General features: G+C 44.8%; 1 long non-coding RNA gene across 1 annotated transcript; it reads right to left on the bottom strand.

The window, feature by feature from the left end:
• Positions 1-10653: 10653 nt before the first annotated feature.
• LOC119400903 (uncharacterized) lies at positions 10654-15208 on the bottom strand. Its single transcript, XR_005185303.1, has 3 exons — positions 14944-15208; positions 12907-12991; positions 10654-10776 (listed from the first exon to the last, which is right to left on the bottom strand). It is a non-coding gene; the product is annotated as an uncharacterized LOC119400903 (long non-coding RNA).
• Positions 15209-21549: the final 6341 nt, after the last annotated feature.

Below are 21549 nucleotides of genomic sequence, written 5' to 3'. Positions count from 1 at the left end.
CTGATTGAAACAAATGTTTCTAGTATGCGTTTCAGAAAATAGAACGAAATCTGGTGGGTCTTACCTTCTAACAAGCCCATAACGAAGCACGTAGGGGTTGCAAAGAAAAGTGTGTAAAAAATGCTGGTTTCCGGGTCGTCCTTGCCTCTCACTGCGAAGACAGAGTAGGCGTACGTACTTATGTAACATTGTTCAGGCTTACTGGCAAGATTGGTGCACTGCGAATCACACTTTCTACAGTTTTCGAGTGGTAGGCTGCGCTACCATTTGCTATTAAAGGACCCTATGAACACGCGATCAAGGTATTGTTGCGCAACTAACACAGTGAAATGCTGCGCTTCTTTCAGTCTGATTTGTTTTCATCAGAACGGAGGGAGCTGTAAATCTCATGGATTTTAGTTCAAGGGTTACTGTATGTAACTGTGGTTTTGCAATTGCTAGGCTCCAACGGGAGTGATGGTTAGAACTCTGATTAGTTTAATCTGCACGCTCGTAAACTTGCATGACGCATCATATTACGTGCTAATTCTGCTATTTTCAAGCTCTAGTAGTTTTATAAATATAGTATTGTTCAGAACTTGGAGACCCCGCTAGGGGGCCACGAAGTGCGGATGTACTTCGCGTCGGCTCAGCAACGTTCCTCTGTTTTTCGTGGATTGTCGATCTTCTCGTGGAAAACTCTTCTCACCATCGATCGGCGGAAGTTTCAAGGACTTCCCTGAAACTAAACTTCGTCAGGTGGGCCCACCTTTCTGGCCAATTATGGGCGCCTCTTATCCCGCCATGTAAGGAGCTGAGCTCGGTAAGTCCACCTAGTGGACTGTCCATTTCGGCTGGTGCTGATTGGCTGGAGCACGGCGATCAGCGCGTCCCGTTTCCGTCTGTTCTTCCGGAACGTCATTTTGAAGTCACGCAGCTTCCACAACTCTCGACACAAATGAGGGGGACGGAATGCGCTTCAGCTCAACGAACGTAGCATCCAGAGATCCGCTGTTGTCAGCGCGAATCTGGGCGGCCGGGCATTAACCCTTCTGCGATCGCGTTAGCCCCTCGAATTAGGCTAATCCGGGCGCCCGTTTAACGCATCTGTGAAGCTCGGTACGCATTCCCGGCGTCGTTGTCAAGCATCTGGGACACCCTCATATGCAGGACAGACTTGTAAAGTTTGTTTAAGAGGTATGTGCCTCTACATTTCATACACTTTCTTCTACCGCTGCGAGTGTGCTATGTGAGTGCGGTGCATCACCGTGGTCAAGAGCGCGATGGCGTCATGACTTGCTGCTTTCTTGAGTAACTGAATGCGCTCCGCCGAAATAGACTTACCCATGAGATGGACACTTTGAGAAAAGCTCCCCAGATGTCTGCTTTTGTAAAATGTAAAGAATTCTGTCAGAAAACCAGCTCCCAATTATAATTTATTCGCTGAAGGACCGCTCGTTGTGTCCGTGCATAAGCGCGTCAAGCGACTATATTCATAAGTCGTGCGCTTATTGCGCTTGCGCCTGCTACTGGTGATCTCACCGTTGTCACATACTAAGGCTCTGGTATATCAATTGGCCGACGCAACAGCCGTCAGAGAAGCTGTACATATAAATACAATTGATCATAATCAGAAATGCAGTGAGATTTCGCTTAAACAGAGAATACGGCTTGAAAGGTCCTTACGTTAGATATCACCCGAACTTTGGGAGTGTAGTTTACTGCTCCCGCGGCCCAATACGTATCCCTGAAACAAGACGTAGTAGCATGTAAGGTAGCATTGTGATTCATCTTAACATCCACTTACTTTGGCCGAGTAGTCTATAGTCGGTTACAATATGAGAATAAGCATAAGCTCTGGCCCCAGAAAGGCGACGCACCTGTCATTCATTTGTGCAAGAGAGTCGTGCTAGGTGGTTTCCGTTGTAAACGTAAGTACTTTTTTTGTCCTAATGTAGACACTACGCTTCTGATATTTAAAATTTCGTCGTTCCTCCTTTAAATTAGTACGTTTCCCCGAGCATGTGGTGTCGGAATCTTTTGCTGCAGTTGACCAAGGAAGTTCTACTTTTCGACTTTCACGTTCATGATTATAGTTGTGCTAAGTATATACACACAAATCAATGAAACAGAAGACATGACGTTATGCGCAACTACCAGCTAGCCCACCTTGTAACTCTACTCTAGGACTTCATTCACCTCCAGGGGTTATTAGTATTGTGACGCGTTTGAACCAGATACAGATAATGAAGCGACATCGTACGGGCCGGGAGGATGCTGAAAGAAGGGGAAGAAGGACAAATTGGGAGTTGACGCTATGGGGTGGCGTTGTGTGTTCTGCTGGTCGGACGTGGTGCTATTTCAAACGTTATGACAACACTAATAACTTATTTGAAGAAGAAAATCAGATTGAAAAACTTCAACATTTACCCAACAATGAAAATGGTCGCATCGATAGTACGCAATGTTAAAATGGCTAAAAAACGCCCGGTACATGTGCCCAGAACTTGTCAACCGGCCGAAACCGCCCAAGAAGTATAGTGATAAAATAATCATGTTGATCACGGATTAAAACGTAATCGATGATTTAAAAAAAAATCATCAAGTTGCAAGAAAACGGGGTATCGTACTACGTTGCGAGAAGCCTTAGTACTGTGTTAGGAGGATTCATTGAGCGTCGAGAAATCATTTTCGTAATTAACAAAGAGCGAGTGTATTAACCTGCTAGGTGCACAGTTATAACAACACGTTCACTGAAAATCTGAGAGAGAAACACGTCTGTCAGGACGTACCTTTGTTCCCAGTGGCCACACTGTCTTTAATTTGTTCTGGAAGAAAACTATTGAATTTCATGAGGAAATTTTAAAGGTAAATATTAAAAAAATCATCGTCAGTACTGTCGATGTGAACACATTGTAAACGAAGATAACAAGGAGGTTGGTCGCTTGTTACAAAATTAGGGAAAACGTTAGGACAGAGGGGGGGGGGACATGTTTCCATATATATATATTATATATATATATATATATATATATCATATATATATATATATATATATATATATTATATATATATTGAGCACAATATTCACAGCATTCCCCCTTCATCTTCTTCACCTGTATATAATCATCATCACTGTGCGCGTCTTCTTCGTTCGAAAGGTTGGTCGGGCGACCGCCGAATAAAACGTCGTCAAGACCACAACTGTGCTGCCGCTCTACAGAGTGGTGGAGGTGCTTGTTGTTTGTATACAATATATATATATATAATATATATATATATATATATATATATATATATATATTTCTATATATATACTATATAATATATATATATATATTTATATCTATATACACTGTGTGACAAAAGTAACATATACACATTCAACGAACAAATGAAACAATTCGTTTACTAACGTTGCGGCCGGCACATGGGCCGCAACGTTAGTAAACGAATTGTTTTATTTTGTTAGAGTGTGTATTTTCATTTCCTCAGATTTCTTCGGTTTCACCAAGTATTGTTTCTTTCTTATATGGTTAGAACGACCGACTATGAGTTATCGACCACGGGGAAGACTTCGATATTCACCTCGTTTCCCACCAAGAAAGAAACAAACAAACCAAAAATTGGGGGACCCTAAGCTCGCCCTTTAAAGGGACGACAACCAACTTTTTGTGGTACCCGTTTTCTTGAGTGCAACGGGACGCTTACCGGTCATAGCTCTAATCACGGAGTGGTAACGCGGAGAACGCCCCGTAAGACATTTGTAATCAGAGTTTTTTCGATCTGCAGCGATTATGCAGTCTTAATATCACATGCTGCAAACAGTGAGAGGTGAGCGCGATAGCGATATACGCCAGCAGTGGTGACAAGTTATGCCCTAAGTATAAAAAGGCAATGTTACGTTTGCAAAGCCTGCGGTGCCGCGACTACTGCTTTCTAGCCTATTAAATTATTTTACAATAGTTATAGCGTTTTTCCTGGGGGCTTCTTATAGGAGTACTTTGGCCCGTACACAGGTCGCGTTACCACATTTTAGTCAAGCCAGCCAAGCTAAGCCTTCGGAAAACGAAACGACGCTTTAACATGTGATTTAACATCTTGGTACGCTCGAAGATGTCGGCACAGCTGTGCGTTGAGTCGTGTTCCTCTGCTGATTATCCGACGACGGCTGGTAGTCCGAGGGACGAAAATGCACTGAACAAATGCGAGCATGGGACGGCAACGGGTAACCGACGGCCTCTTCCCATTGCTTCTTTCTGTTCGCGTTGACGGGTTAACAAGTGGTAGGATACACCAGCAGTGCTGTTCATGAAGTGGTAGCAATCCTCCACAGAAACAGTAAGTCGATGGCATTTTGCGAGCAAGCAGCGCAAACTCGCGTGCTACTCTTCAAAGTCCGATACAACGAGAGCAGACGAGAGTCGTGCTACGCGGGAAACGCCGCCGGACGGCGCGCGCATGCGCCGCAGCCTCCGTTTCACTGGAAGCCACGAAAGCAGCGCCACATCTCATGCTTTACTTCTTTTACCTTAGAAACAAACGGGAATGACAATAACATACATATTTCAAATTTTTCAGCCCTCGTTCTGGTGCGTGTAATAAGCATTAGACTACGTACAAAAAGTGCTTAAGACTGCATACGTCTGGTTCATGGCGCTCGCGCTAGGCTGCGCGAACATACCGGGTTTTGTTAGTTTTTAAACGCGATTTTAAAAATATAAATCCTACTCATGATCGCGGAAAACTATTCTGGAATCTGTCACTATAATTACGGCCTTTTTTCAGTTCCAAAAGGATCTAATCACCCGTTCTGGCCAGTTGTCGGTCCCCTTTAAGGGGTTGAACGCGATAGCGAAATCAGGCCCCTAGTGCGCACTCAACCACTATGTACATACTTATTAATGTGTGTTGTTACACACACACGCACGCGCGCACAGAAACACACACACGCGCGCGCCGGAATATCTATAGTAATGGTACAGGTTTTCGATCTAAAGCACTTTCCTGTTCTAGAGTCGAGACATATTTCTCACAATGCCTCACAGATGGCAGCACATTATCTAGCGTCTGCTGTTTGCTTGATCAACGCCTCCTCTAGAAAGCAGGCGTTGGCTTGATATGTTTTCCGCTAGATGGACATAGTTGTCCATTTTTGGAGCTGTTTGAAAGCTCGTGTGTGTTTTTAGCGGCGATTGCTGCACTATCCCGGCTTTTTTGAAGAATGGCGTCGCGCAAAAAATGTAGTTTGACGGCTTTGCCAATGCGCCTACAAATCGCCGAATGGGCTCATTTTCGTCGTGACACCTGCCGACTAAAATGTTTTAAGGAGACTCCTTCCACTACATGGCATTGTGTGGTGTTTTTTTCCGCAGCCGTTGCAGTACGTCGTGGCTTGCGGAAGGACACCTGCTGCCACGCCAGCGGCTCGGGTTGATCCTCAACGGGACCGAATATTTTTATTGGTTACATTATTTGTATCTTTCTCGATTTTTCTCTCACGGACGATCTTTGCTCACAAGCGACGCCGTCACCGACGCCGATGCGGAATTTCTGCTAAAGGAGCTCTCTAACGCTATCGCTTTAAAAGAATTCTGGCTATGCCACTGCTAGGGACTGCAATTTCTTTTAGAGAGATGCGAAAGCTTAAATCTCGGACGGTTTATACATGACTTATAACAATAGTCAGATCAAACACTGAATGATAACGGCACAAGGGATGCCATTATGTCGAATCGTTTTCAAGCGCATTTACCGTAATATATCTCCGATGCAGGGCCTCTAGCGACCAACACATTGTGAATGCACAGTGATGTGCATCAATGTAATTTTATATTTTGATTGTGAGGCGCGACAACCAATAAGGGATAGAGGGAGAGTCCCACACACACACACACCACACACACCACACACACACCACACCCACACACACAACACACACACACACCACACACCACACACACACACACACACCACACACACAAACACACTACCACACAACCACCACACACACACACAACACACACACACACACACACACGCGCGCGCACACACACACACACACAGGGGAGTGTATGACCTCCCTTTTGTCCGTTGTCGTTGCGCTTTACGATTCAAAACTATGCTGAACCAACACGCCCAGTCACTACTCTGACATCGTAATTTTCAAGCGCTCGTTATACTTCAGCTAGCTTCATAAACCTCTGAGAGACTCACCTGGTTAAAGAAACGTAGGCTGCGATGATCATAGGGGTGGACAGGTCCGCTCGAGTTTGAGGTCCAGCAGATGCATCTATTGTTATGCAATAGCCCGCCAGTTCCCCACTTCAAAAAGAGCTGCGCTGTTTGTTAAACATCTGCATTGAGAAGGCAGGGGCAAAATGAAGGGTCGAATTATTTTTACGTTAGAACGTTATCCGGATATATATGAACGGACAAGTGCAAGAAAATGTGAATATAGAGCCACTCTAGAGCATATGTTATGCGAACGCCGAAGGGATTAGTCCCTCAACAGTTAGAATAACTGAGAACGCGGCCTCTAGCCTTCGCGCACGCTGGGAAGCTCCGCTGCTCAGCCCCCGCCCTCGGGTATCAACTCTGAGCCGTCCAGCGGGCCGAGGAAGCCGCCAGCGTTCAAGGGACTCCTGGCCGTCACCTAGGCAGAGCCATCGGCCCGCACCACACCAACTCATAGGACTCACTTAAGGTATTTACTTCTTAAATGTCTCCTTAGAACGTCTCCTTAAAAGACGATTCGAAGGCTTTCGGAAAGTCATCTTCTCAGTCGATGTTCTACCCTCCCCCACTCCCCTCCGAAAGCTTTCTGCACCTAACGAGGTTTTGCACCGCCTCCAGGATCAGAGGCACTGCAAGGTTTCTGCACCTCAGCCTGATTTGCAACGCCTCCGTGATCGCAATGCCTCCGATGTCATGCGATGACGTCATCATGGCGTCACTGACGCCATGATGACGTTCCACATTTTCGCGATCTTGACATCATCACGTGATGGTGATTTTTAGCACCACTCATGTTGACGCCGACGGTCAATTTTCGCGTTTGATGAGGGCATCTAAAGTGCGCGCCGTAATAATCAGTAACAATTGACTAAGGGAAACTACTTCAGACGAGGGACATCTCTGTGCGCTTCATTAAGAAGTTCACGGGGATAGAACGGATCAAATACGTAATTTGGAGATCATTAGGCAGATATGCCTTCGTCCTGCAGTGGACCTGGTATATGCTGTCAATAATTAAATAGATATATGACGTCTGTGCGGGCTTCGCATAATAGCTCGGGCTCGAATTCGAAGGAAGGAAAGCGGTGAATACCTTTCGCTTGTAAGTTCATTTGCGTCAGCAGAGTCTTGTCGACAGTGTTGGCGTGGACTGGTCTTTTTGCAACAGAGGTCAGCAGCTGAGCCCATGCCTTTAATGGCATTCACATGTAAGGTTTATCAGGAAGGAAGCTTGTACCACGTTGGTAGAAACATAATAAATACACTAGCGAGATCAGCGCTGTGTGTCGCTATTGTCTCTAGCGCTATTCCTACATTGAATGGTCCACCTGTAAAGGGCTTCCACGCCTCTTTACACATGGATGCCACAGAAACGTATCTGCCTGGTTAGCGAGGCCTAACTGAAGCATACACCGTAGCTCGTCTACTGTGTAAACCACTCGGCACGCTGTAACTACATTGCACACCTTAAAGCGACTTCAAACAAGCAAATGCCCTTTCCGGTAACCAGGTGTTGGGCAGTATCGAAGATACATGTATCATTCGATACTAGTTAGATACTCTTTGGGTATCTTGTATCTGTATCACGATACGTCTCGCAAGACTTGTATCAGTAACTGTATTTCCGATACATTAAATAGTGTATCGTGAATCTTAAGATACAGATACTGCTGTTGCAACACCACCGTGCGAAACAATAATCTCTGGCTGAACTCCGCTTCTCAAGCTGATTCTGCTGCCACTAAGCCACCAGTAAAACTAAAGCCAGCGATATTTTATCTTTCTGCCAGTGTCCTCCTGCGATGGCAGACGATATGGTCTGCGCGTCTCTATTCGTGGAGCACAGTCACAGGGTGGCGATCGCGCCGCCTCGAGAAAAACAAGTGAGCGAACGTCTACGCTCAGTCGAACTTTTGTTTTCTCGATTTTTTATCTTTTTCCTTGTGACAATGCCATGACACCACCTCTTAGTCGCTGTGCTCTGCCGCGTACTCCAATGCGCGTACTCCATCGCGTAAATTTTTTGATGCCGATATAGTGTCGTTATCGAAGTTTCTCTTGTGAGGTGCTTCGCTACGACGTCTGAAGAATGCAAGATTTGGTTTTCTGGGTGCCTCGTGGCTTTCCGAAGACAGTGATTTGAAGGATCTCGTGGACTTAAGTTTGACTGGTATGTAATGAGACTGACTTATGTATAAATAACATTCTAACAACTATATATATCACCACCGGTACCGATACTAGGTATAATAGAACAAACATTTCCCTAACAAAAGATATCGAGGCGCACCGTATATTTTCCTTCGTTCTATCTTTATTCAAATAGTTTTAAAAATATTTGGTTGTTAGCACAAGTGCTTTCTTGGGTGTGCTTCTTTTGCATACCATGCATTAATTACCCGAGACTCTGCACTGTTTTTTTTTTTCGGTGTAGTTATTCCAATGCGTCTTCTGCTAAAATAATATCTCTGCTTTACTTTTAAATGTGTGCGTCAAAATTTCTACTACTGTTTAGTCGTTTACGCTTTTCTTTAGTCGCTGTTATGCCAAATCAATTTTGAGGACAAATATATAATAATCTGGGTGTACCTGTATTGTACAGTACCATGCATTCTGTTGGCTACTTAGTAAAATAGCCAAGTTCAATTCGCACTATCATAAAGGAATTATTACGAGCCGTATTTCAGGAAGGGGATTCGAGGAACATTGGTTAATAACCGAATGTGCCGTTTTATCATGAGCGTTCTAACAAGCCGTTTTAGGCTATTTGCCATAGGCACGAAAATTTCTATTGCTTTACCATAATAGGTAAGTCGACGATACTTCATGCTTAATTGTCGTAGTTATTAAGAGTGCCTTCTGTACTGGGCTTCTATACTTATTCGCTATGAATGTTTGACACTGAAACGCCTTTCTATTTTACTTAGATATACTTGTTTTCCTTCTTAGGTCTCCCTATACATATTCTACTGTTACTAAGTACCAGGTAATTAGAGCTATTACTGGCAATATTGCCGATAACGGTGGTGTCCTGCGACGCTGTGTGTAACTATGGCAATAAGTCCGTAGCCATTTCTGGGTTGCACCGTGTTCTCTCGTAGAAGAAAAATTGTTAAAATATTGCATGTTAGTGGTGTGTCCGCTAACGACCGCTTTACGCCAGCTCATAGGTACAACATGAAAGTCATAGCTGTTTTGTATCACCTATGTATACATGATGAGTCACAAAAAATGTCGCTACCAGCGTTCTTGCTGCTGTACATCTGTTCGGTGATCTGTTATTGCGTAAACGGCAATACGTTTACGGAGAAGGTAAAACTCCACCCCTGTATTTGCACCAGCTTGCGGAGGCTTCTTCTTGAAGTTCTTGTATTACATGGCAAACTGCTGCTGGTCGGCATGTAGAGCAGCGACTCCCATCATTTACAAAAGCGAGAGGCGAAAGCCGCTGTCAGCGAAGTGTATAAAGAGCTGACATATTATTAAGCAGCTAAAACAACCCCAACTGGTTGTTTCGGAATGGAACTAATGTATTCTGAGCAAGAAGGGCAAAGCTTTTCAGATGCGAACAGACATTTCATTCAAATGAACCCTTGGGAGCTAAATGTGTTGTCTAAACACATGTGGTCCATACGGCAGAGTGCCCGCTGATAATTGCAACTCGCTAATTAAAAGAGCGCTCAATAGTAGGCTGGTCTAGATTAACACATGTCTGTTTTAAGGCTACCTGCTAGCACACCATATATTTACGCATATTCTGTGAAGGTTTATTGTTTAATTATGTACAACAAGGATACCCCCACGTACCTGAATGGCGCCTCAAGATACCATGGCTACACATATGTCAGACGGTCGGTGTATGGTTGTGTGGCGCAAGCGCTCTCTCCAGTTGGTGTTTTACACTGCTACGTAGGCTGCTAGGTTGGGCGTATATGCGTGCCTTCTATGCTGATGTAATTGAATGTTGCCTGACTGGTAGTCATTAAGAGTACCAATATGGGCTTGTTGGTTCATCGTAACCTGGCTAGTAGCATAGCGCGGGAAGACACAAGGACAAAGAAGAAGCACGAGGCGAACACAAGCGCTTCAGGGCAGTGGCCTAGCCAGGGGGTGGCACACCGGGCCGTGCCACCGCCCCCAATTCTTTTTTTTTTTTTTTGCCGTGGCGTAAAGTGCACAAAATGACACTCGACCACATCTGCCTTCCCGGCCCCCACTTCAGATCCAAGGAGGTGCCCCCCCCGCCCCCCATCCCGAAAAAAATTTCTGCCTACGCCCCTGGGTTAAGGTGTTAGTAATAGACATGATATAACCCCCTTAATGGTTTAAGCTGGCTTACTTTAATAGGGGCCTTTTTGAGGGCGATTTTGGTGATAGTTGTAAAGGACTTGTCATTTTGTCATGAGAGCCGTTGAACACGGTGCCGGAGATAAGACCTTCAGCTGTGTAGTTGCATAAAGGCGAACGCCTTAAGAGACATTAACTATACTGCAGCATAGCTTACCTCATTCGTATAGTTAATATATAGCAGCTTTTCCGGATCCATTTTTGAATAGTCCGCTATAAACTCAGAGAGAAAAACAAAGAATGGTATCAATACAGATTGGCACGTCGGCTTCAGACAGTGTCAAGAAAACAAGATTAAAATACGTGTATGTTTATGCTATACACGACCACAACACACTTTCGGATGCCTTATAGCTTATACCTCGAAATGGAAATTTCCGGTAAACAAGGTAGACAAAAAATGTGTGTGCAGTAAAATAAATCAGTAGATTTCGGAGTTTGTTTACCACTCAAATGATTTAGGTCAACAGCGCCATAAAATCACAAGGAACATTGCCATCTTCTTAGGAACAATTTTCCCGACATTTTCACATTGTTGCCATCGGAAGCTATACCGTCTTTATAGATTCCACTTGGTGATAATTCTGTAAATATTTATATTTGTGGAACTAAAGGGCGATGGAGCTTTTAAAAGCTTGTTTTTGTCGGCAAGATCATTTTTAAGTTATCCGAAAGACGTCACGAAGAGCTCGCTTCGAAGTGTATCGAGTGTTAAAAACTACTTTTAGTCCGTGGCTACCGACAAAATAAGTGAGCTACTCTTGAGTATATATATATATTTAATTTCCTGTCAATAAGCACATTAGAAATTGTAGTTCCGGATCCCTGTGGCACACCCGGACGCGTCGTTGGAATGACGGATCAAACGCGTACAAAAATAAAGTAATACATACAGATGGCCAGTACAGTTCTGAATTATTGCTCTGGCTATTCTGAACGTCCATCCATTTATGATTCAAGTTCACTTCAAGGTATGTCACCACTTTTTCAGATTAGGTATATTTTTTACATGGATTTTTATTTTTGACATTGTAAGAATGTACGGACGTTAAACATTGTGTTGCAGAAACAACTGCGCACCTATCAGATTCTGCTCGAAACTTATGGTCTTTTTTGTGACTGTGTTGAAACCGAAAATGACAAGTTTGAAAAACTTAATTCTTGTTCTTATCGAAACCTGATTTTGAGTTGTTCATCGAGCAAAAGCTCGTAACTATTGAACAAATCAATACTTTCGTATGAAATTTTCCATTCTCCTTGCTTAGACGTTAACCTATGCAATGAACGAGGATAGTTGAAACAACGAATTAGTTTTCATGTTATAGGGTTTTAAGTGAAATGCAACCTCCAGAAATGAAATTTTTGTTTCTAGGCTAAATTATACTTATTATTGAGGACAGCGAAAGATCCCAGTTCGTTGCACAGCCTACATAGACCTACAATGCTGCCAAGCCGGTTTCTTCTCGTGTGGTTAAAGTGGTAGTGAGGAGCGTTGGTGTGACTGGCGCATTTAGGGTATTTTTGGTAAATATAGTTCCTTTCATTTTTTGCTCGAAATACTTGGAGTGTTTTTAAAGTGTCCCCTATAAGGCTGACACAAAGCAATGAATTTCGGGTAAAAATCCAAGAAGATTTCTAAAAAGGTGGCTTCCTAGCCTAAGACGAAGTATTTTTTGGCTCTTGGCCAAAAAAACTTCGTCTTGAAATAAAGACGGCGTTTGCCCATGGCGCACCTCTTCGGGCCTGCCATGGGCAACGTGTAGGTGGAATGGGAAGACCATACGTCTAAGTGCGTGAAAGGGGCTGCTTGCCAGGCGAGGGGTTTTACTATCTGTAAACCTTGGCTGTGATGATTGGTGGAGCATCATTTTACGTCGGAAGCACATACTAATAACTGGAATTGAGATGCCTTAGAATTTGATTATGCCTTTTCCACAAGTTTTATCATTCCTCTCCTAGCACCTCGTTAATCTTGCTTGCTCATCGTCCCTCCTGCCAACCGAGCCGCACGAAAGCAGAGTACGCACCACCGGCACAGACCACTGAGTACCTACGCTCCTCCTTCGTGACGACTGCAAGGGACTAGAGCACACTACCCAGAGACGCTCTGCTCCGCTTCGATCCACATACCTTCAAATATTCCGTGGAATCATTGTCACTAAATGACAGCCCATTTCTCATGTAAACCACGCACTTGGATATTTCAGGTGTTAATAAATAAATAATGCATATAATATGTATCACGTAGAATCACTGAAATAGATGTTTCACGATACGAGAGCTAGCATATAAATTGTACTCTCCTGGTGCGCTTTCGAGGAGTGCATTACGAAGTTCACTTACTCTGGCCCTCGCAGAACGCCCAGTACGCTATTAGAAGCACAGAAGAGCAAACAAGAATGTTCATTTTCGTTGTCCTCTTGAAAATCTAAAAATAAAAAATAGACCGAAATGCTTTAAGAATCGCCCGCAAACGAGTGTATAAATGTGGGCTTGTTCGTATTTGGCTGTTGCAGGTCTATCCGTGCAACGGAAGTGTCACAATGACGCTGAATCCTTCTCTGTGTGTGTGTTCATGCGTCTCTATCTACATGTGTGCGTGTATACACACAGATCCAAACTGAATAACTTCAGGGCTTGAAACTCCCAACCGCCACGCTGATGACCATGTATTATAATAGCAAAACTATTCATGCGAATATAGTGCTGAACACTAGAGATGTCCCTAATTGAATGACATCTGCTTCAGGAACGGAAGGACATATTTACAGTCCGTGGGAATCAATGTTATGGGAAGCATGCGCGGGATGGTGACTGTGGCGTAATTTTTCACATTGAGCGAAACGTTACGGAATGACGCTAGAGAAATCTGGTAGTGGTATACGCATACTTTTATGTTGAAGTTGTTTACAGTTGTTTACATAACCAGTTGTTTACAGTAGCGTAACGATGCCAACAGCAACGTGGGTGTTACGAACACCAGATGCGGTTAGCTGATATGTAGTGCTTATATTCTTCAGTACTGGATAGTACGAATACGAACAGGCCAAAGACGGAATAGCGACGCAGAGGACAGGCGTTACTCGCAATTAAGCTTCATTTAGGAAAGTTTCCCTAGGTATATGGTACGCAGCCCAGTGGCACGCGCAGGCGCACTGCACGTACGTTAAAGTCACAGTTGCTGTTGTTACAGTTGCGTTAGAGTTGTTATGCTTATACTTGTTCCGTTATGACGGCGAACGCGCGCACGTTTCACGAACCTGTGTGTATCTGTAGAAGGGGTTTTTGACAGTTCTTGAACAAGGTCATCATCACCGTGATCAGTGAGCACCAGCAGCTGGGCCGGACTTGTTATCGGACCCATTCGTGATCGCGGCTACAAGGGGTCTGAGTGCGAGGTATAGTGCAGGTGGTCGAAACCCTGGATGCCTCTTACGATGAAATGATCTATGATGCCTCCTGTCCAGGAGGTAGCAGTGAGGTCTTTTGATGCCCTGTCCACATCCAAGCCGTCTTTGGCGCAGTATAAGGACCAGGCGTTGTTGGGTCTTGATAAGTCAATGTTGAAGTCACCGGTAATGGTGAGAGGCCTGGTTCTCACGGCAGATTTATTGTAGGGAAGAATTCACCCCGGTTATTTAGTAATCCACGTCGTCCACGTTGCATACCACGTGGACGAGGGGAATCAGTGGATGGTAGTTGAGCGTCTTCCAGGGGTGTTCTGTCTTCAGCTCCCTCACTTTCCTTGCGTCGGCCGCGGTGGTGTAGTGGTTACGGTGCTCGACTGCTGACCCGAAGGTCGCGGGTTCGATCCCGGCCACGGCGGTTGCATTTCGATGGAGGCAAAATGCTAGATGCCCGTGTACTGTGCGATCTCGGTGCACGTTAAAGAATACCAGATTGTCAAAATTTCCGGAGCCCTTCGCTATGGTGTCTCTCATATCGTGGTTTTGGGACATAAAACCGGAACTATTAGTATTATTATCACTTTCCTTGCTGGTCAATGTGTGTGTTCGCCGTTAGCGTGTTGGTTGAGACTCTGTATCGCCTGTGGCACATACCCGCATAACATGAACTCTGATATGCGGGTATGTGCCACACGTGACTGAGAGAAAGGGTTTCATGACGCACGCGACAGGTATTTTGCGTTATTCATGTCATGAGCAGTGAATCGTGTTCGTCATACATGATCCCCTGCTATGCCAATTTCGGTATATTACAAGTAATGGAGACGACCAGGAGAGCGCCCAGACGTAGGCCGCTAGATAGATAGATAGATAGATAGATAGATAGACAGAAATGGCCAAAGTGCCCGAGGTTCGCCAAGAAATGCTTCGCATTTAATAAATGAGAAATAATTCTTGAAAATATGATACTCACCTCTTTTTTTCCAAACGGCGATCACACTGGCGCTGAGTAATCCGCAGTGAGTACTACTCGTCACCAGATATAGCTGTAATCAACGCTTTCAAAGCAGCGGGCACCTGTCACTCTTAGTAGTGGTAAGTGGTGATAGAGTAGGAGTACTGCCGACGTAGAGAGTAGGCAAGGTGGGCTGGCGGATATATATATAAGTGCCGGGATCGAAACAGAGCGGAAGAATGTGCGCGACAAACAAGAAAAGGAACGACTAGGTGCTGAAAGGCAAGACTCTTGTCAGAAGCCGATTGCTAGGTCATGTTCCGAAAACATGACTCGCTCGCAAGTGTTGCTATTTACATCGTCCCTATCGATTCTGAGATTCCTTTGTGTTGTTTGGCTGAATGAACGTATATTGTTCACGAGATTTCACTGCGTGCCTTCGAGTCCATAGGAACAAATAATGCTTCGCGATAGATCATGTGTGAAGCGGTGGCATTTTACTTAACTATACGTCGTGAACCTGGTACTCTGACCGCTAGCCTTTTTCATTCACTGACGAAAAAAAAAATGCTCGAAGACGTAGCCTTCGCTCAAGGTTGGTGGGTGTTAAGAACGACGTGAACGCAGCCGACGTGTCGTCGTGCCTTCAGCCTTGAAGAGCGATGCGGCAAACGGCCTGGTCAAGTGGTAGAAGGGGCACTTTGACGTGGCTCTAGTGACGCACATCTCTGGCGATCAAATATTCCTGAAATAGGCGCTCGAAAAATTTTAGTTTGGCTGAAAGTTTTCCCATGACTTTTCGTGTTTCCAATTTGGATCAGTCGATAGTCAGCTTATGGTGCTCGCGCTTAAAGGGCGCCTAAACCCCTCCGAGTTAAAAGACGAGAGTTTTGATCCTTTCTCGCCTTCACTACATTTCCTACGGGCGCTATCGCCTCCTCGCCATTTATTTCTCCACAAAAAATTTTGGAGGATGCTTGAGCTTCGCTTTCAAGAGTAGAACGCGATAGCACCGTGTTCGTATCGACTTCCCTCGCTATCCTGGCTTCGCTTCTCGGTCGACCTGACCATGTATCTAAACCGTGCCTCAAAGAAAGCCAAGGTGCCGACGCCCTCCGGCTGCAATATCCATGCATGTTGCGCGACAAAACACGGCCACACGGCGTGGCGATGCCGTTTAAAAGCGCGCCCCGTGGGCCCTTTGCGCTATCTCGCGGGTGATAATTGAGCCGCTGAAGAACCTCCGAGATGTGCATACCACCAACTCTAAATCGTGTATACAAATAGCTCGCCGTTATGTATGCTGGATGATGTATGTGTGGCGGCCGAGTGGCTGAACGAATCGCGCCATGGAGCGAGGGGTCGCAGGTTCGAATCCCCGGTCCCACTCGAGCCGAAGATATTTCGTTATTTCTTTATTTGCATCTACCTCGAATTTTCGCTCAAGGACAACGCTGGTTTTTCGCTCACAACAAAAGGCGCTGCCGCCGACACCGGCACATTTGCGAAACGAGCTCTTTAACGCTATCGCGTTAAAACACGTAGACAATGTCAGCACTAAGCCTCGAACCTATCAGGATATCCCGCTTTTGAGCTACACGCTGTTACCTCCCCTTGCGCAGTCGAAAACGCACAGAACATAGTGGAATCAGTTGATCGCACGCGATAGTCGTGCGAGACAAGGCCGAACGGGTGTGTAACTGCGTGGCAAAGCAGGGTGGGAGACAATTCACGACGGATATGCCTCGTATATGTACCAATGGAGAGCTTATTTCCTCGTGACGTCGCATGAACAGACTGCTGGCGTCAAATTTTCTGCCGAAACGACAAGAAACGCCGGGAGAGAATAGCGCGCTCGTTCTTTGTATTTTCGGAGTTTGTTTCGGCTACCTTTAAAGGTTCGGGGCCCTTTAAGGCGCTGCAAAACATCAGAGCACACTCTAGCCTTTCATACGCGAACTCTTTTATCATGCTGTGAGAGCTACCACGAATCAAGTCAATATTCTCGGACCTTCCATTGACGTTATGGAAAGTTTTCATTGAGTACAACAAACCAAGTTTACAGGATGGAAGGAAAACACTCACTTCTCTCCTTTCGTCTTTGTTATGCGCGCTGAAAGCTTTCCATAATGAATCCCTGCCAACGTGCCCAGTTTCTGATACTGTTACATTGCATTTAGATGCTTTTCCCTTCGCTTCCGATCACATGTATTGTGGTGAATCAATAAAATCAAATCAATCAATATTGACGCTTTATCGGTCGTATGCTTCGAGTGGCGGTAGCTTGTTGGTAGTTTCAATTAACCGAGATGTCACGTATTGTTCTACAGTCACTGCTTCGGGTCTCGGCCGTTGAAAAGCACTGACATACATTGAGCGTGATTGAAAGAGGGGCGATTGATCGACGGCTCATTTCTTTGTTACACACAGCCTACTGAAACCAACAGACAATCAAGCTAACGAAGGTATAGGAGACATTTGTAGCTTTTACCTGTAGTCTAGTAATTATGACATAAATGGAAAGTATTTAAAATGGATGAAAAATCAACTTGGCGCAGGTAGGGACCGAGCCTAAAAACTTTGGCTAACGTGGCCAGTGCTCTACCAATTGAGCTACAGCGGCGGTCGCTTTCCCATCCACTTTATTGGGTATTTATGTAAACCTGGGAGCGTTAGCAAGCGCCGCTCGCAGCCAAGACGGTGAGTGTGGAACGCTCTTTTATTGCCAGCTGGCGTCACTAGCACGTGATTTTATTATGAGCTGGATGCTGACCAATAAACCCACGCATATTACATAAGAGCATTGATCATTTGTCGTACTAATACTGATGTATCATCACCGGGATCATGCGCTCAAACATGACTTTCAGTATTCCCTTTCAGACCAGTTGACTATACGCTGAGAAGCGTCTATAAAAACCTGTTTTTTATATCGCAGTAGTCTCATGACGAAATACTGTAATCGGCCAAACATCATGCGTTTTTCTTAAATGCTGCAAGTTTTATTCCTGTTTTCTGACACGTCCTTGATTTGATTCTGTGAAGCGCTTAGGTGTAACAGTTAGTGATGCTTCCCAACAAAACGTTTCACCAAGGGCAAGTGACTTACTGCAAAGGATTCAATGGTCGGTTTTTCATTTAGAACCGAACACTAAACGCAAGGACATCGTAACTCGGTCACAGTTATACAATTACCAATGCAAATGCCGGCCCGGAATCACTGGCAAGAGGGTGAACAGGAATCCATCAGTTCATTTGTTTTTCACCATGGTACCAAACAAAACTGCCACAAGAGAACTCAGAAGAACTCAGTACTTATCAGATAATAAAGGAAAAATTTCTGTTTGTTGTCAGGTTTCCGAACACCACTGCAAGTCCCGAACTCATTTAGGTGTATAGATAATGAGTATGTGGTTTCATTGCTACTCACCGGGCTACTTAACAGACATATCCGTCCAGAAATCACCTATATCATGGTAAAAAAAAAATTAAAGGGACCCCTTATGCATTCGCAAAAGGCGACCTCACCAGGTATGCACCAGGTATGCACTGCCTCCGTGATGGACCCACCTTTACAAGCACGATGTCTTTTGATGACGTCATCGTGCGACGTCACGTTACGCGACGTCATATTGACGTCACAAAATTAAGCGACCTGCGACCCTCATGATGACGTGAAGTGGTGACGTCGTCACGTACGATCCTTTGCATCACATTGTGTTGACGCCGACGCAGCGCGACGACGATCGACGCCGACGGTCACTTTTCTGCTGTGATGAGGCATCTAAGGCTTCCGCATTAATAACTGCTGAGGTTTTGCGCGCCAACAATACGATATGATTATGAGGTACGCCGTAGTGGAGGACTCCGGAATAATTTCGACCACCTGCGACTTTTTTTTTTTTTTGCGTTGAACTAAACCTAAGTACGCGAACATCTTTGCGTTTCGACCTCATCGGAATGCAGTCGCCGTCGCCGGTGCTCACTTATATCAAAGGACCTGTAGAAAAACAAGGCATGCTTTGTTTATCAATATGCTACCGCACTCAAATGTCAGGCCAGAACTCATTAATGCTGAATAACGTATATAAGAAGATGAACTGATTTATTTTCATTATGCTAAGGAACACAAATCGTAGGACAATTTACTCAAGGTATGTCGCCACCTCTGAAAAAAAAAACAGTTTTAATCCAAAGTATTGAGTTGCATTTTTCTTCTTGTAACGATTAGTTGTTTAGGACGAATAATAATAGAACAAATTACTCACTGTAAAAAATATTTCTGTAATAATTAAAACTTATGAAAAAGTGGGTGTTACGCCATGTCATAACTAAAAACAGATGGCCTAAATTTAAAAAATTGGGGGCCCTTAAGCTTCGCCTTTAAGAGTTGAACGCGATAGCGAAATCCGGCCCCTAGTGCGCACTTCAACCACTGAGTGCATACTTATTAATGTGTGTTACACACGCACACGCACACAGACACACACGCGCGCGCGTGCTACGTATCTATAGCAATGGTACAGGTTTTCGATCCAAAGCACTTCCCTGTGCTAGAGTCGAGACATATTTCTCACAATGCCTCACAGATGGCAGCACATTATCTAATGTTTGCTGGATGCTTGATCAACGCCTCCTCTAGGAGGGGTTGGCTTTATATGTTTTCCACTAGATGGACACAGTTGACCATTTCTGGAGCTGTTTGAAAGTTCGTGTGTGTTTTTAGCGGCGAACTATCGCGGCTTTTTTCGAAGCATGGCGTCGCGCAAGAAAACTAATTTGACGGCCTTGCCAATGCGCCTACAAATCACCGAATGGGTTCATTTTCGTCGTGACACCTGTCGAACAAAATGCGTTCAGGAGGCTCCTTCCACTACATGGCATTTATGCAGTGTTTTTTCCCAAAGCAGTTGCAAGTAACAATGTGGCTTTGTGGTAGGACACCTGCTTGCCACGCAAACGGCCCGTGTTCGATCCTCAATGGGACCGAAGATTTTTATTGGTTATTTTATTTGCATCTTTCTCGATTTTTCGGTCACGGACGATTTTTCGCTCACAAGCGACGTAGCGACGCCGACACCGACGGCGGCATTTCTGCGAAAGGAGCTCTCTACGCTATCGCGTTAAAAGTGAGTTAGCAGGAACGTCATGAGCACAGTCAGCTGTGTGATGGATTAGGATAATTGCAATATATGTAAGCTTCATTTAGCTCCTTTCGTCGGTGAGTCTACTACAAATTGTCTCATTGTTTAGGTACCATTGCTTACTACTAAGCTTTCTTTAACAGGCACTACTGATATGTTTTTGTAATATGCTATCATTTCATGATCAAAAATATTGAACTACTTTCTATATCTACTATTCAAACTGCTAGACATGCGCATGCACGCTTAGCACATGAAATTAGATACACTAGAAGTCTAGAACCCCGCTCTTACGTTCCTCACTGCTGCGTTTTCCCGGCTGTACTTCGTTTTCCGCTGGTCCCGGCATAGCACCCATAGTATCCAATGTATCGGAAACGCCGCTGTTACGTCGCAACTGCGGGATCGTTCCCGTATGATACGTCGTGGAGTGCGCTCCGAGCCGGCCGAGTGGCCACGCAAGATAGCGGCCATGTTTACTCTTCACGCAGCTTGGCCTGGGAATGGTCGGGGTGCGTAGCATTCGTTTATTTATTCCATATCCATTGCTTGCTAGTCTTAAAACATGTTAGCGAGACGTCGAAGGTTAACGTCCTTCTGCTGGTCCCTCTCTTCCATTTAGCAGTCGTGGCATAGTTGCGTCTTATGACTCCTGTGTGCCACGAAAGCTAATGCGGATAATGTAGTGGATATCACATTGTGGACAACCGTGAATCCTGTTGAGCTCATCACTGCTCGTCATGTATGACGTGCAAGTAGTGCTAAGTTGAACCGTACGAATCAATATGCGCGGAAGTCATTCAAGACATCTCAGGCGGCAAGATGAATGACAGCAGTTTCTTTTTTCTAGCAGGGAGCTCTAGTGACATGTGTGATACATGAGCGCAAAAAACAAAAAAAAAAACAAATGAAGCAAACAATTTTGAGTTTTTATTTGTTATAAGAATTACACACACCTTTTCTGTATCTGTAATATGTACCGCTTATTTTACTGCATTCCCTGAAAAAGGCAGCCATGCATTCTTCCTGGTCTTCCCAATCGGCTCGTATTCGATACCACAGCTGGCATGTTGACCGATCTGTAGATAGAAAAGAGTAACCAAAATTAATGGGACTTGCGAGGGTCTCAGCTTGTATTATGTATGTAGATTTTTGCACTTTGCAGTTATCGGAGCGTTGGTCACGTATCTGAACAAAGATTCGTTGACATTTGTAGAATGAATTGACGCTCAAGAGAGAGTTCCACCTTTTCCGCCTATGTAGGGCTGGACTTCTGACTTAAACCGCCTTTTCTTTTGTGCTCTAGAAGTATTGGGGGGAGACCGCCAGGTGGCGCCGAGGAGTGCACACGCGTTCGCATCGGCTCCATCAATCATCGTGCCTAGCAGCGGTTAAAATCATGTGACTGCCAGTGAAACTACGGGAATTGTGCAGGAAGACGTCAGGTACACGCTGACACCAACTTTTTGGACAAGCGAAC

The sequence above is a fragment of the Rhipicephalus sanguineus genome, chromosome 7 (genome assembly GCF_013339695.2).
Source record: "Rhipicephalus sanguineus isolate Rsan-2018 chromosome 7, BIME_Rsan_1.4, whole genome shotgun sequence".
Classification (NCBI taxonomy): domain Eukaryota; kingdom Metazoa; phylum Arthropoda; class Arachnida; order Ixodida; family Ixodidae; genus Rhipicephalus; species Rhipicephalus sanguineus.
Note: the sequence above shows the minus strand (reverse complement) of the source record. Positions and strands in the feature narration are given on the sequence as shown.